Raw genomic sequence first — 18,260 nt, 5'->3', positions numbered from 1 at the left:
ATGTAGAGAGAGAGAAAGTGAAGAACAAACACCACTGTAAATATAACCCATATTTATGTTTATTTATTTTCCGATTTGCACATGATATGACATTTGAAATGTATATATTATTTTGGAAGTTTTGTGAGTGTAATGTTTACTGTAATTAGTTATTTTTTATTTATTTCACTTTTGAAACATACATTTCCCATGCCAATAATGTCCCTTAAATTGAAATTGAATTGATAGAGGGGGGGTAGGAGCAGAGAGAGAGACGCATCGAGAGAGAGAGGAAGTGAACATGAGAGGGGGTATACAGAGTTCAACCTAGGGCAGACCTCTCTCAAGGTCTAAAACATAGAGAAAATAATAAAATGCCTTTATCTTTCAAGCATAATGCATATGGTATGTTTACAGTAATGTGCATGATGTTTCTGCTATGGTATGTTTACAGTAATGTGTATGGTGTGTATACAGTAATGTACATGATGTTTCTGGCATGGTATATTTACAGCAATGTGAATGATATTTCTGCCATGGTATGTTTACAGTAATTTGCATGGTACTGTATGTTCACAGTAATGTGCATAATGTGCATCATTTAGTATTCCTATTGTGACCTTGAGTTCATAAACACTGCATTAAGGACATAGATCATGCATGAGCTTGGTGTAGGTTGAACCCAGTGTTATTAATTTATCAGGATTGAGTTCACTGTTACCCTAAACCAAAATCCTAATCCATAAATACATGCAACCAACAACAGCTGAACAACGGCTCTGCATATATTGTGTTGTATGTACTCCTGACTACACAATTAATTTACCTGCGGGGACAATCAAGTTGTAATTTAATTCAAATTGAAACGGGGCAGTATTTCACACGATTATTGCATTTGCATCACATCAAAATAACAGTTTGACAGTTTGACTGTGATGTGAATTGAACTCTTGAGTTGCTTTGAAGGGGTGAAAGGTCGATGTCTGAAATGTTTTATCACCCCTCTGATAAGATCAAAATAGCACTATTATCATCGGAACTTTCACCCCGTCATTGCCACGAAACTGAGTAAAGTCTCACGGAACGGAAATGTTGTCATGCACCTGAGTAAGTGTTTCTTAAAACTAGTGCTGGCTGAGTAGCCTTGCTCTTCCTTCATAATGTAAAAGCCTACAGAATGCAGAATCCAATTACTTAACCCTCTAGAAAACCTTTTTGCCCCCGATTTTCCATGGTGTTTTACTACCCTAATGGCACAGCATTGCCCTGAGGCAACCCATAAAGATTCTGTGTGTGGGGGGTAAAAGTGTTTTATATTATTGAAGATTGTTTTATATTATTGATACATTATCAGAAAGACAAAATATTCCCAAAAAATAGTATAATCCAAAATGAGTGCAGTAGAGGGCTGATATTACAGTTTTTCTCAATTGCTAAAACACAATTTCTGAAACCTTGCTCCATTTCCTGAAAACATTAAACACAAAACCTCATCTTCAAGCACTATTTATATAACCTCTGACTCCTTTCGCAAAATGAAACATTCGCCTCAAAACAGTTTTACCTGTGTTCAAAATCAAACACTGCTCTCAAATCATAAACAAAGTGATCAAAATGATATACACTCTCAAGCAGTCAGTAAACAATACACCGCAAAAATAGAAAACACATTGTTCAAAACATACAATTCTCAGGGAGAAGTAAATTATTTATCTAAAAAAATATTCATATTTTTCCGTCATTGTCTTTTGATGAACGAAAACATGTTCTATCATAGTAGCTCAAAATTGATCAGAAATGACTACTCTGCTTTGCTCTTTGCAATTTTGTTTTTTGTTCTTCCTCCTCCTTGTACCCCTATTTTTACAGTACTGTACCCTGCATCTCACAAACTTGTCCTTTGTCTCTGTGATACTGTAATTTTTGTTCTTTGTTGATATGAACCTGCAACCAGTCAAAATCTATTGAGCAGTCAGTACTGTTAATAAATGGAAAGCACAATGTTCAGGGCCATACAATTTGTCAATTGTACAGTATACAGCCTACAATGCACTGTACTACAGTATACAATACTAAAAGAGACAAAAATCAAAGGAGTAAACGTGATCAATGTGCTTCTTCTTGTCTTTGGGCTGGGTCAGGCCAGAGCACTTCGTCGACATCACAAGCAATATTGTCCCTCCTGAGGCAACGGGGGAAGAAGCCTCTTGTGTGCCATATCCAGCCCTGACATGATTCCTCACCTATATCACCACAGGCTAAATCCATGGCTTGCAGCAGATTTACTCTGGTGTAGGGTTGTCTATCATACACTTTCCATCTCCAAGAGGAGAAAAACTCCTCAATCGGATTCAGGAAAGGTGAGTATGGAGGGAGGTACAAGTTCATAAACTGCCCATTGATTTTAAACCATTCCCTTACCTGAGCAGCTCGGTGGAAACTGACATTGTCCCACACTATTACATAGGTGGGAATGGGATTCTCATTTAGCTCTTGACCCTGCTGCTCTTGAACCTGCTGCTCAAATAAAATATCTCTTAGATTGGCAATAAATCTTAGAAGGTGCCGGGTGTTATATGGCCCGATTGTAACATGGTGATGTAGAACACCATGGTTGCTGATAGCAGCACAGATTGTGACATTGCCACCACGTTGACCAGGGACTTCAACAATGGCCAGCTGTCCAATCATGTTTTGGCCTCTCCTTCTCCTCTTTGTTAGATTGAAGCCTGCTTCATCGACAAAGATGAACTCATGGGGTCTGTCCAAGGATTCCAAGTCAAATATTGTCTGTGTAGAAATACAATATACTGTATGTAGGATTTTGTAAGTCGTACAGAGACAGTGCTATACTGAAGAGTACAATTAGGCCTACTGTATGCACTTCTGATTCACATACATAGTATGTACTGAAGAGTAATGTCATTCACATAGTATGTGTTGGTACTGTAGACAATCTGGATTACAGTAAATGTTTCTGAATGTACACTTACTTGCACATACTGAGCTCGCAGTTCTTTCACCCTTGGTGAGTTGCGCTCAAAAGGTACTCTGTATACTTGTTTCATTCGCATCCTGTTACAATGGAGGACACGGTCAATTGTGGAAATGCTCACACTGTCGATTCCCTGGAAGTGTGTGTTGTCTTGTATCACTCGTTCCTGGATTTCTCTGAGTCGTATTGCATTATCTTGAAGGACCATGCCAACTATAACGGCCTCTTGCTCCCGAGTGAATATAGCTGTCCTTGCACCTGCATGTGGCAGCCTTGCAATTCTACAAAAAGTAGTTATGCAGTTACAAAACATATTCATGCAGTACAATACATACAGTGATTAACTTTACAAATGTCTATTGAAACAGCTGCATATAGTGTAGTACAGTAAATTTGCAATTACAAAAATACAGTAGTATACTGTACCTGTTCTCTTCTCTCAGTGTCCTTACTATGGTGGACACAGAAAATCGGCTCAAATTGGGTTGCACTCTAAGTCCTGCTTCCCTCATTGTCAGTCCATGGACAAGAACATGGTCTATAACTGTTGCTCAAATTTCATCAGATATTTCCACTCTTTGTCTACCTCTTCCTCTTTGTCCTCCTCTTCCTCTTTCTTGCCCTCCTCCTCCTCTTCCTCCTCGTCGCCCACCTCGCATACGCACTCGTCCTCGTCCTCTCACATTGTTTCTTCTATCCATTCTCAGACTTTCTCCTTCCCACCTTCAACAACCTGTTTGCTCTCTGAACTGGCTTATATTGGTTGTGTCGCATCATTTGAAACAGGTTAAATCCATTTTGAGTGGTTGTGTTCAATCAATGACATGTGTTCTCTATTTGTATTTGATTGTTGCCACTTGTGTTTACCAGTATGGATGACATGTGCATTAGAGTGCAGAATGTGTTTTGAGAATGAGAATGTGTTTAGAGTTTTGCTGAAAAGTCTAAGTGAGATCTGCAAATTGTGTTTTACCATGTGAAATGGTTTAAGGTATTGACAACAGACTGCATAATTAGCTAAATGAGTCCAGGCAGCTGAGAACTTTGTTCAGCCAATGGGTTTTAGTGTTTTAGCAATTGAGAAAAACTGTAATTACAGTGCCTTGCAAAGGTATTCATCCCCCTTGGCGTTTTTCCTATTTTGTTGCATTACAACCTGTAATTTAAATTGATTTTTATTTGGATTTCATGTAATGGACATACACAAAATAGTCAAAATTGGCTTAGTGAAATGGAAAAAAAGACGTGTTTCAATTTTAAACGTGGCAGGGGGTATTTGTTTTATATGGTTTGGTGTGTGTGTGTGTATGTAGAGGGGTGTTTGATTTATTTATTCCGGGGTTTTGGTCATTGTTCTATGTTTGTATATTTCTATGTTTGTTCTAGGGTGTTTAGATCTGGGTTTAGGTAATTGGGATTGGGGCCTTCAATTGGAGGCAGCTGTCTATCGTTGCCTCTGATTGAAGGTCCTATAATTAGGAATGTGTTTGTCATGGGAATTGTGGGAGGTTGTTCTTTGTACTGCTGTGTGAGCCGACAAGACTGTTCGTTCATTTATTGTTTTGTTTAATAGTTGTGTTCACAATAAAAGTTAAGATGAGCACTCAACTCGCTGCGCCTTGATCCAATTACTATGACGACCGTTACAAAAGTGCTGCGTGCATATGTATTCACCCCTTTTGCTATGAAGCCCCTAAATAAGATCAAGTGCAATCAATTACCTTCAGAAGTCACATAATTAGTTAAATAAAGTCCACCTGTGTGCAATTTAAGTGTCACATGATCTGTCACATGATCTCAGTCTATATATACACCTGTTCTGAAAGGCCCCAGAGTCTCCAACACCACTAAGCAAGGGGCACCACCAAGCAAGCGGCACCATGAAGACCAAGGAGCTCTCCAAACAGGCCAGGGACAAAGTTGTGGAGAAGAACAGATCAGGGTTGGGTTATAAAAAAATATTAGAAACTTTGAACATCCTACAGAGCACTATTAAATCCATTATTTAAAAAAATGGAAAGAATATGACACCACAACAAACCTGCCAAGAGAGGGCTGCCCACCAAAACTGACGGACCAGGCAAGGAGGGCTTAATCAGAGAGGCAACAAAGAGACCAAAGATAACCCTGAAGGAGCTGCAAAGCTCCACAGCGGAGATTAGAGTATCTGTCCATAGGACCACTTTAAGCCGTACACTCCAAAGAGCTGGGTTTTACAGAAGAGTGGCCAGAAAAAAGCCATTGCTTAAAGTGTTCACCAGAAGGCATGTGGGAGACTTCCCAAATGTATGGAAGAAGGTACTCTGGTCAGATGAGACTAAAATTGAGTTTTTTGGCCATCAAGATAAACGCTATGTCTGGCCAAATCCAAAACCCCTCATCACCCCGAGAATACCATCCCCACAGTGAAGCATGGTGGTGGCAGCATCATGCTTTGGGGATGTTTGTCATCGGCAGGGACTGGGAAACTGGTTAAAATTGCAGGAATGATGGATGGCGCCAAATACAGGGAAATTCTTGAGGGAATTCAGTCTTCCAGAGATTTGAGACTGGGATGGTTCAACTTCCAGCAGGACAATGATCGTAAGCATACTGCTAAAGCAACACTCGAGTGATTTATGGGGAAACATTTAAATGTCTTGGAATGACCTAGTCAAAGCCCAGACCTCAATCCAATTGAGAATCTGTGGTATGACTTAAAGATTGCTGTACACCAGCGGAACCCATCCAACTTGAAGGAGCTGGAGCAGTTTTGCCTTGAAGAATGGGCAAAAATCCCAGTGGCTAGATGTGCCAAGCTTATACAGACATACGCCAAGAGACTTGCAGCTGTAATTGCTGCAAAAGGTGGTTCTACAAAGTATTGACTTCAATAGTTATGCACGCTCAAGTTTTTTTCAAAATATTTTGCATCTTCAAAGTGGTAGGCATGTTGTGTAAATGAAATGATACAACCCCCCCCAAAAACAAATTTAATTCCAAGTTGTAAGGCAACAAAATAGGAAAAATCCCAAGGGGGGTGAATACTTTCGCAAGCCACTGTAGGTGGGTGATTATATTTGCCTATTTCAAAGGTGTTATTTTCAATATCCCAACTCCTTGAGACACCCTTGAAGAGTGGGATCACAGCCAGGGTCTGCCAATGGCAATCATGGGGCAATTAGTGCCTTGCTTAAGGGCACATAGACATATTTTTCACCTTGTTTGCTCGTTGGGGGTCGAATTAGCAACCTGACGGTTACTGCTCCAACTCTCTAACCAGTAGGCTACTCGCTGTCCTGAGAGTATCGTGTGCTATAGCCACCCACTTTTTGTTATAGACTGGGCTCACCAGCAACAACTTCTATGCCAAACATGGATTGTATTGTCTGTTAACCACACGAGGGTAGTATTGTAACATGGAAAACAAGTCATTTTTACTTGTGCATGCTCTTCACATGCTCAGACTCTGCAGCAAACACTGGGCAAGCCAGAAGCTTCAAAGATTTAAACCATTTTAAGGCAGTCTGACAAACCTGTAAAACAAATGTCAAATAAAAATGTGAGGAAGACCTGGGAGACACTATTGATGATGATGAGGTTTATTGCACTGGTCATCCCCAAAGCCAGCACTTCCTTTGGCTGCCTTTCCTTCCAGTTCTCTGCTGCCAATGACTGGAACGAATTGCAAAAATCTCTGAAGCTGGAGTCTTATATCTCCCTCTCTAACTTTAAGCATCAGCTGTCAGAGCAGCTTACCGATCACTGTACCTGTACACAGCCAATATGTAAATAGCACACCCGACTACCTCATCCCAATATTATTACTTACCCTCTTGCTCTTTTGCACCCCAGTATCTCTACTTGAACATCATCATCTGCACATCTATCACTCCAGTGTTAATGCTAAATTGTAATTATTTTCGCCTCTAAGGCCTATTTATTGCCTTACCTCCCTTATCTTCTACATTTGCACACATTGTACATAGATTTTTCTATTTTTCTTTTCTATTGTGTTATTGACTGCACGTTTGTTTATGTGTAACTCTGTGTTGTTGTTTTTGTCGCACTGCTTTGCTTTATCTTGGCCAGGTCTCAATTGTAAATGAGAACTTGTTCTCAACTGGCCTACCTGGTTAAATAAAGGTGAAATAAAAAATAATTTAAAAAATGAATGAATGGATACAGATGTGTTTGAATGCCCAGTCCTGTTCATATAATCTCAAACATAAATTACTGCAGTTTAAGACCATCCATAGAATGTACTATATGAAACTGAATATCATGCATTCGTAAATGTAGTTCCTCTGCTAGAGGTGTAAAACACTAAAGGGGACATATTTGCATATGTTATGCCCTTGTGAAGGCTGGCTGCATTCTGGCAAAGAGTACGTTCTTTTATCTCAGTATGTTTACAGATTAATCCTGTTTTTGTTTGCTTGGAAATGTTGATACTGGAGAATGTTACCAGAAGAAACTGTGTAACCTAGCATTTATAGTGGCTAAGAAATGCATTGCCATTAAAGGTTGGTTATCCACCCACAATGTAACAATGGATGGCAGAGATGTCAAGTTATGTATCACTAGATTTGATTTAATACAAGATTAAGGGTATACTGTGCAACTTTCAAAAGGTCTTGATGCCTTATATGGAATACTGTATTACAGACTTCTTGTCTCAGTCTGTAATACAAACATGTCTCAAGCAGACCACCATAGTCCCTGTGCCCAAGAACACCAAGCTGCCTAAATGACTATCGACCCGTAGCACTCACGTCTGTAGCCATGAAGTGCTTTGAAAGGCCGGTCATGGCTCACATCCACACCATTATCCCAGGAACCCTAGACCCACTTCAATTTGTATACCGTCCCAATAGATCCACAGATGATGCAATCTCTATTGCACTCCACACTGCCCTTTCACACTTGGACAAAAGGAACAACTATGTGAGAATGCTATTCATTGACTACAGCTCAGCGTTCAACACCATAGTGCCCTTAAAGCTCATCACTTAGCTTAGGACCCTAGGACTAAACACCTCCCTCTGCAACTTGATCCTGGACTTCCTGATGGGCCTCCTTCAGGTGGTAAGGGTAGGTAACAACACATCCGACACTCTGATCCTCAACACTGGGGCCCCTCAGGGGTGCATGCTCAGTCCCCTCCTGTACTCCCTGTTTACTCATGACTGCACGGCCAGGCACGACTCCAACACCATCATTAAGTTTGCCAATGACACAACAGTGGTAGGCCTGATCACCGACAACGATGAGACAGCCTATAGGGAGGAGGTCAGAGACCTGGTCGTGTGGTGCCAGGACAACAACCTCTCCCTCAATGTGATCAAGACTAAGAAGATGATTGTGGACTACAGCAAAAGGAGGACCGAGCACGCCCCCATTCTCATCGACGGGGCTGTAGTGGAGCAGGTTGAGAGCTTCAAGTTCCTTGGCGTCCACATCACCAACAAACTAACATGATCCAAGACAGTCACACCAAGACAGTCATGAAGAGGGCACGACAAAACCTATTCCCCCTCAGGAGACTGAAAATATTTGGCATGGGTCCTCAGATCCTCAAAAGGTTCTACAGCTGCACCATCCTGACTGGTTGCGTCACTGCCTGGTATGGCAACTGTGTGGCCTCCGACCGCAAGGCACTACAGAGGGTACGGCCCAGTACATCACTGGGACCAAGCATCCTGCCATCCAGGACCTCTATTCCAGGCGGTGTCAGAGGAATGCCCTATCAATTGTCAAAGACTCCAGCCACCCTAGTCATAGACTGTTCTCTCTGCTACCGCACGGCAAGCAGTACCAGAGCGTCAAGTCTAGGTCCAAGAGGCTTCTAAACAGCTTCTACCCCCAAGCCATAATACTCATGAACAGCTAATCAAATGGCTACCCAGACTATTTGCATTGCCCCCCCCCCATTTTACGCTGCTGCTACTCTCTGTTATTACCTATGCATAAGTCACTTTAATAACTCTACCCACATGTATATACTACCTCAATTACCTCAACTAACCGGTGTCCCCGCACATTGACTCTGTACCGGTCCACCTGTATATAGCCTCGCTATTGTTATTTTACTGCTGCTCTTTAATTATTTCTTACTTTTATTTCTTATATTTTTATCTTTAAAAAATGTGTTGGTATTTTTCTTAAAGAAATAAAGGAGAGCCGCACACTGTAGGAGCTCAGATGCAAAAATATTTATGTCCAACGTTTGGACAGACAAGCTGTCTTCATCAGGGTATAATTGTAACAAAGCCTTTCTATGGAGGGGGGTGTGTGGAATCAGGAGCAGGAGAGCAGAAGGGTTCCAGGAAAATCCACCGTTTATTTTGGCAGATCCGAAAAAACACAACGACACATACAGGGGAGAAACCTCAACTCCGTAATGCCTACAAGCAAAATGTTCACGGTAACACAACTAACAATGCCCGTGGTGCAGGCACACACCCCTTACATGTTGCCTACAGCAAAATAATCCCGCACACAGCCTAACCTGCTGCGGGGAAATATAAAGCAACCGAAATCAACAAAACAAGACACAGGTGTGTAAAACCAGACAGAACTAAATGAAAAGGAAAATGGGATCGGTGGCAGCTAGTAGGCCGGCGACGACGACTGCCGAGCAACGCCCGAACAGGGAGAGGAGCCAATTTCGGTGGAAGTTGTGACAATACTGACAAACACTGCAGGATGACTAATTTATATAGTGTCAAAAGACACACACAGGTGTCTGTAATCATGGCCGGGTGTGGCCTGATATCATTGGTTAATTCTCATATATTAAAATAGCACACAAAAAACATAAATGGATAGCGTTCGACAATAGATACAATTTGGCTACATAAGCCTACAAACATTTACAGTAGCAAAATCACAATGGTATTTTTCTTAAAATGGCATTGTTGGTTAATTAAGTGCTTGCAAGTAAGCATTTCACTGTAATGTCTACACCTGTTGCATTTGACGCATGTTACATATACGATTTGATTTAATTTGAAAAGGAGTCTGTATTGAAAACATGCCCACGTCCTGGCCCTGGAGGTCTGCCGTAATGTTGGTTGTCACTGTGGCTTTGGCCTAACACACCTGAAACCAATAATGAATGTTTCACTAAGATCCTAAAGCTGAGTGGGGTGCGTTGGGTTGGGGCGCTGCAGTTTGGTGGAGACTAGGGGCAGGACAGGGCAATCCAGCTATATTGATTGAAAGTAAAAGAGCTCTACATACTATTAGGCCTATGATATGAATTACAGTGCCCTACGTAATTATTGGGACAGTGAAGCATTTGTTCTTCTTTTGGCTCTGTACTCTAAAAGTTTGGCTTTGAAATCAAACAATGACTATGAAGTTAAATTGCAGACAGTCAGGTTTAATTTTAGGATATTTTAATCGATTTTGGGTGAACCGTTTAGAAATAACGGCACTTTTTGTACATAGTCTCCCCATTTTAGGGGAGCAAAAGTATTTGGACAAATTCACTTGTATGTATATTAAAGTAGTACAAAGTTAAGTATTTGGTACCATATTCATAGCACGGAATGACTGCATCAAGCTTGTGACTCAACACATTTGTTGTATGCATTTGCTATTTCTTTTTGTTGTGTTTCAGATTATTTTGTGCCCAATGGAAATGAATGGTAAATAATGTATTATGTCATTTTGGAGTCACTTTCATTGTAAATAAGGATAGAATATGTTTCTATACACATCTACATCAATGTGGACGCTACCATGATTACAGATAATCCTGAATGAATCATGAATAATGAAAGTTACAGACACACAAATATCATACCCCCAAGACATGCAACCTCTCACCATTAGCTTAACAGGGGAGGTTAGCACTTTCTTACTCATCATTAATCACGATTCATTCAGGATTATCCATAATCATGGTTGCATCCACATTCATGTAGAAGTGTTTAGAAACATATTCTATTCTTATTTACAATAAAATGTACCTCAAATTGGCTTTAGATGCCCCCCAAAAGTTGGAGAGAGGACCCCAGCCCCCTTCTAAAACCAAAGTTGTGCCCCTGAACACAGGAGTCTAGACAACTGATTTCATAACCCATCTAATGGGCTGGCTGCAAATATGACAGCTTGTGTGTGTTTTTTTTTATTTAACTAGGCAAGTCAGTTAAGAACAAATTCTTATTTACAATGACGGCCTAGGAACAGTGGGTTAACTGCCTTGTTCAGGGGTAGAACAACATTTGAAGTACTACTTAAGTATTGTTTTTGGGTATCTGTACTTTAATTTAGTATTTATATTTTGGACAACTTTTACTTTTACTCCACTACATTCCTAAAGAAAATATGCACTTTTTACACCCATACATTTTCCCTTACACCCCAAAATACTCGTTACATGTAGAAGACTTTTTAAATGTTCTTTATGCTCTTAAAGAGCTGTTCTGTGGCCACCCACAGTCTCCTGAATAGAAATCTGTGTGCTCAGGTGTCACAGAGACAATCAAAAGGTTTCCAATATACCAGTACAGTACAATAGAACAACTTTTATTTCATTCTCAGGACTGCAGGAGGCTGTTCCAAAATCACCAGCTTTCAACCACTCTATGCTCCATCAGAAGTCTGACATAGCTGTACAAAGCAAACATTTTCATAGTACTGTACATGCACATGTAGGATCTTAATTTGAGCCAGTTTGCTACAGCAGAAAAATAATCCTGCAGTAACAGGAAATGTGAGTTATTATGTGGATTATAAATCATGGACATTTTCGTAGGGGTTGATACATTTTTCGTAAAGGAAAATCAAGTCTGAAATGTCAAGTGGAATTTACAAACTTCAGAAGCCTTTTTAAACCACAAATACACGACAAGTTTTAAATTTCACCTGCAACAGGTTGATCCAATTAGGATCCTACACCTGTACACGCGCACACACACACACACACACACACACACACACACACACACACACACACACACACACACACACACACACACACACACACACACACACACACACACACACACACACACACACACACACACACACACACACACACACACACACACACACACACACACACACACACACACACACACACACACTTCCAGGCGCCCAGGACAAAAAGGGCCAGGACAAAAATTATTGAATGCCCATTCTGTTCACCACAATCACAGCCTTTCTTACAGGAGGGCACTTGTGGAGACGGTCTTTATTTATTTTCTATGTGAAGCCCAGGTGAGTGGCCTATGTGTGTGTGCATCTACAGATGTAGGATCTTAATTTGAGACAGTTTGCTACAGCAGGAAAATAATTCTGCAGCAGCAGGAAATTTGAATTATTATGTTGATTATAATTCATGGAAAGCCAGTATGAGGGTTTGTGCTCAGACTAGAATGAAATGCAGCCAGTGCGTGGGAGAGAAAATATCTGTAGAGTTCAAAAGGTACTCGCACTCAAAACCATGAAAATGAATAACCTAAAGATGCAGCGATGCAAAAATAATATAAGGAATTTAATCCATCCTCGAAAGAAGTCCTCCCTTCGGCAAATCAGACATCCTTTTTGGTCCTCCCTTCCTATAGGCAGAAACTCAAACAGGAAGTACCCGTGCTAAGGTCTATTCAACGCTGGTCTGACCAATCGGAATCCATGCATCAAGATGTTTTTGATCACATGGACTGGGATATGTTCCGGGTTGCCTCTGAGAATAACATTGACGTAAACACGGACACGGTGACTGAGTTCATCAGGAAGTGTATAGGGGATGTTGTTCCCACTATTACTATTAAAACCTACCCAAACCATAAACCGTGGATAGACGGCAGCATTCCCGCAAAACTGAATGCACGAACCACCGCATTTAACCATGGCAAAGTGACTGGGAATATGGTTGAATACAAACAGTGTAGTTATTCCCTCCGTAAGGCAATCAAACAGGCAAAACGTCAGTACAGAGACAAACGGCTCAGACACGAGACGTATGTGGCAGGGTCTACAGACAGTCACAGAGGGAAAACGAGCCCCGTCAAGGACACCGACATCTTGCTCCCGGACAAGCTATACACCCTCTTCGCCCGCTTTGAGGATAACACAGTGCCACCAATGCGGCCCGCTCCCAAGGACTGTGGTCTCTCATTCTACATGGCCAGCCTGAGTAAGACATTTAAGCGTGTTAACCCTCGCAAGGCTGCCGGCCCAGACGGCTTCCCTAGCTGCGTCCTCAGAGCATGCGCAGACCAGCTGGCTGGAGTGTTTACAGACATATTCAATCTCTCCCTATCCCAGTCAGCTGTCCCCACTTGCTTCAAGATGTCCACCATTGTTCCTGTACCGAAGAAAGCAACGGTAACTGAACTAAATGACAATCGCTCTGTAGCACTCTCTTCTGTCATCATGAAGTGGTTTGAGAGGCTGGTTAAGGGTCATATCACCTCTTCCTTACCTGACACCCTAGACCCACTTCAATTTGCATACCACTGGGTAATCTACATGTCTCTCCTATAGTAATATATCACTGGGTTATCTGTAGATGAACGTCACTTCCTGTTGTACACGGAACGAGGAAGAGCTATCATGATAAAGACCAATGCTGGCTGGAGTACCACTGAGTACTGTGCCAGTGGTGTCTCTCTATCACACATGAAGGATCTTTTAAACAAACAAAAAGAGACCTACAAGCAGTTGTTACAACAACAAGAAAATAGCTTCAAGTGTTTTGTCCAAATACTCCTGAATTCTACTAATAAAAGAATGGATGACCTGACCAGAGAGGTCCAGGACCTGAAGAACAGTTTGCAGTTCTCCCAGGGTTAGCTCAACGAGTTGAAGTAGGAGAACAGCAAAATGACATCAGTCTGTAAGTCATTGAGAGTGGACATCAGTTCTGTGTGTGAATCCATGATAACAATGACAGATAAATCAGACTATCTCGAGGGACAATCAAGGCAGAACAACATGGTTGTGGACGGAATTGCAAAATCTCCACATGAGATCTGGACGGAGTCTGAGGACAAAGTGAGGGAAATGATCTCTGAGAAATTGAAAGTGGACCACGGGAAGATTGAGGTGGAGCGTGCCCACAGGACTGGAAAACCCACCACCGGCCCAGGTGACAGGCCCAGGCTAATAGTGGTCAAGTACCTGAGGTTCAAGGACAAGGTAGATGTTCTGAAAAGAGCCAAGAGCTTGAGAGGAACGTATCTTCCTCAACAAGGACTATCCTGAAGCTGTGCGCCAGAAGAGGAAAGAACTGATACCAGCCATGAAAGCTGCCAGAGCGCGTGGGGACATTGCATACATCCTCTATGACAGGCTCATTGTCCACCCTCCCAGAAGCCTGGATGGGATGAGAGAGCCAAGCCTATGGGTTCGTAGCCTCAACCCCGCACCACACACACACACACACACACACACACACACACACACACACACACACACACACACACACACACACACACACACACACACACACACACACACACACACACACACACACACACACACACACACACACACAACCAATTGATTAATGGACAGCTGAATGTCTATTTTTTTCTCTTGCTTCGTGTGCTCTTTTCAATATTATGTCTATCTTTCATAAGCTACCCAGGAAAGGGCTGAAAATAGCCCATATTAATATATGTAGCCTTAGAAATAAGGTTCATGAAATCGATTACTTGCTAACATCAGATAACATTCATATATTATTATAATAGACATTTCTGAGACTCACTTAGATCATTCATTTGATGATACATCAGTAGCAATACAAGGATATAACATCTGTAGAAGAGACAGAAATCCTTATGGGGGAGGTGTTTCTGTATATATTCAGAGCCATATCCCTGTAATGCTTAGAGAATATCTTATGTCAAGTGTTATTGAAGTGTTGTGGTTGTAGGTTCACTTGGCACATCTAAAGCCTTTTCTTTTGGGGTGTTGCTACAGGCCACCAAGTGCTAACAGTCAGTATCTAAATAATATGTGTGAAATGCTTGATAGTGTATGTGATGTAAACAGAGAGGTCTACTTTCTTGGGGACCTAAATATTGACTGGTTTTCATCAAGCTGTCTGCTCAATAGGAAGCTTCTTACTTTAACCAGTGCCTGTAATCGGGTTCAGGCTATTAATCAACCTACCAGGGTGTTTACAAACACTACAGGATCATCCACATGTATTGATCACATTTTTACTAATGCTGTAGAACTTTGTTCTAAAGCTATATCCGTACCCATTGGATGCAGTGATCACAATATAGTGTCTATATCCAGGAAAGCCAAAGTTACAACAGCTGGGCCTAAAATTTTAGAGATCATACAAAAGATGTTGCTGTGACTCTTATGTGGATGATGTTAAAAATATTTGTTGGTCTGATGGGATTAATGAGGAGCATCCAGACGTTGCACTTGATGAATTTATGAAATTGCTTCTTCCAATTATTGATAAACAAGCACCTGTTAAGAAACTGACTGTTAGAACTGTTAAGGCTCCATGGATTTATGAGGAATTTAAAAACTGCATGGTTGAAAGAGATGGGGCAAAAGGAGTGGCTAATAAGTCTGGCTGCACATCTGACTGGCTTACATCTGACTGGCTTACATCTGCCTGGCTTACACATCTGACTGGCTTACTGGCAAATCGAGAAATTATGCGACTAAACTCAACAAAAAGAAGAAGAAACTTTATTATGAAGCCAAGATCAATGATATAAAGAATTATGGCCTTTTTGGGGGGAGTACTTTAAATGAAATTATGGGCAGAAAGACAAATTCAACTCCGTCTTTCATCGAATCAGATGGCTTATTCATCACAAAACCATTTGATGTTGCCAATTATTTTTATGATTATTTAATTGGCAAAGTGGGCAAGCTTAGGCAGGAAATACCCACGACGAACAAATGTCCATGGAGAATAAGAGCACCTCCTCCCAGCAGCCCACTGCACTGAGGATAGGAAACATTGTCACTACCGATAAATCTACGATAATCAATCATTTCAATAAGCATTTTTCTATGGCTGGCCATGCTTTCCACCTGGCTACCCCTACCCCGGCCAACATCTCAATACCCCCTGCAGCAACTTGCCCAAGCCTCCCCCCCTGCTTCTCCTTCACCCAAATCCAGACAGCTGATGCTCTGATCTGGATCCCTACAAATCAGCTGGGCCAGACAATCTGGACCCTCTCTTTCTAAAAATATCCACCGAAATTGTTGCAACCCCTATTACTTGCCGATTCAACCTATCTTTCGTATAGTCTGAGATCCCCAAAGATTGGAAAGCTGCCGTGGTCATCCCCTTCTTCAAAGGGGGAGACACTCTAGACCCAAACTGTTATAGACCTATATCTATCCTGCCCTGCATTTCTAAAATCTTCGAAAGCCAAGTTAACAAACAGATAACCGATCATTTTGAATCCCACCTTACCTTCTCCACTATGCAATCTGGTTTCCGAGCTGGTCGTGGGTGCACCTCAGCCACGCTAAATATCCTAAACGATATCATAACCTCCATCGATAAGAGACAGTACTGTGCAGCCGTCTTCATCGACCTGGGCAAGGCTTTTGACTCTGTCAATCACCGCATTTTTATCGGCAGACTCAATTGCCTTGGCTTCTCAAATGACTGCCTTGCCTGGTTCACCAACTACTTCTCAGATAGAGTTCACTGTGTCAAATCGGAGGGCCTGTTGTCCGGACCTCTGGCAGTCTCTATGGGGGTGCCACATGGTTCAATTCTTGGGCCGTCTCTTTTCTCTCTGTATATATCAATGATTTCGCTCATGCTGCTGGTGATTCTCTGATCCACCTCTACGCAGACGACACCATTCTGTATACATCTGGCCCTTCTTTGGACACTGTGCTAACAAACCTCCAAACAAGCTTCAATGCCATACAACACTTCTTCTGAGGCCTCCAACTGCTTTTAAATGCAAGTAAAACTAAATGCATGCTCTTCAACCGATCGCTGCCCACACCCTCCCGCCCGAATAGCATCACTACTCTGGACGGTTCTGACTACAAATACCTAGGTTTCTGGTGAGACTGTAAACTCTCCTTCCAGATTCACATTAAGCATCTCCAATCCAAAATTACATCTAGAATCAGCTTCCTATTTTGCAACAAAGCATCCTTCACTCATGCTGCCAAACATACCCTCGTAAATTTGGCGATCCTACCGATCCTTGACTTTGGCGATGTCATTTACAAAATAGCCTCCAACACTCTACTCAGCAAACTGGATGTAGTCTATCACAGTGCCATCCGTTGTGTCACCATTTTACATTTACATTTACGTCATTTAGCAGACGCTCTTATCCAGAGCGACTTACAATGCCCCATATGCTACCCACCACTGCGACCTGTATGCTGTCGTTGGCTGGCCCTCACTACATTTTTGTCGCCAAACCCACTGGCTCCAGGTCATCTATAAGTCTATGCTACGTGAAGCCCTGCCTTATCTCAGCTCACTGGTCACCATAGGAACACCCACCCGTAGCACGCGCTCCAGCAGGTATATGTCACTGGTCCCCCCCAAAGCCAACACTTCCTTTGGCCGCCTTTCCTTCCAGTTCTCTGCTGCCAATGACTGGAACGAATTGCAAAAATCACTTAAGCTGGAGTCTTATATGTCCCTCTCTAACTTTAAGCATCAGCTGTCAGAGCAGCTTACCGATCACTGTACCTGTACACAGCCAATCTGGAAATAGCACACCCGACTACCTAATCCCCATATTGTTACTTATCCTTTTGCTCTTTTGCACCCCAGTATATCTACTTGTACATCATCATCTGCACATATATCCAGTTTTAATGCTAAATTGTAATTATTTTGCCTCCATGGCCTATTTATTGCCTTATCTCCCTAATCTTCTATATTTGCACACACTGTACATGGATTTTTCTATTGTGTTATTGACTGGTTGTCTGTTTATGTGTAACTCTGTGTTGTTGTTTTTGTCGCACTGCTCTGCTTTATCTTGACTAGGTCGCAGTTGTAAATGAGAACTTTTCTGAACTGGCCTAAAAGTTAAATAAAGGTGAAATAAAATAAAAATAAAAATAAAAAATTGTGTTAGCTAATACAAGTTTATAATTTTAAAAGGATATTTGATAAAAAAATGTGTTAACCTGTTGGGTCTAGGGGGCAGCATTTGCACGTCTGGATAAAAAAAATGTACCCGATTTAATCTGGTTACTAATCCTACCCAGTAACTAGAATATGCATATACTTATTATATATGGATAGAAAACACTCTAAAGTTTCTAAAACTGTTTGAATGGTGTCTGTGAGTATAACAGAACTCATTTGGCA

The sequence above is a fragment of the Salmo salar genome, chromosome ssa20, assembly GCF_905237065.1.
Source record: "Salmo salar chromosome ssa20, Ssal_v3.1, whole genome shotgun sequence".
In the NCBI taxonomy this organism is placed as follows: domain Eukaryota; kingdom Metazoa; phylum Chordata; class Actinopteri; order Salmoniformes; family Salmonidae; genus Salmo; species Salmo salar.
The sequence above is the reverse complement of the archived record's forward strand: the minus strand, read 5'-3'. Positions refer to the sequence as shown.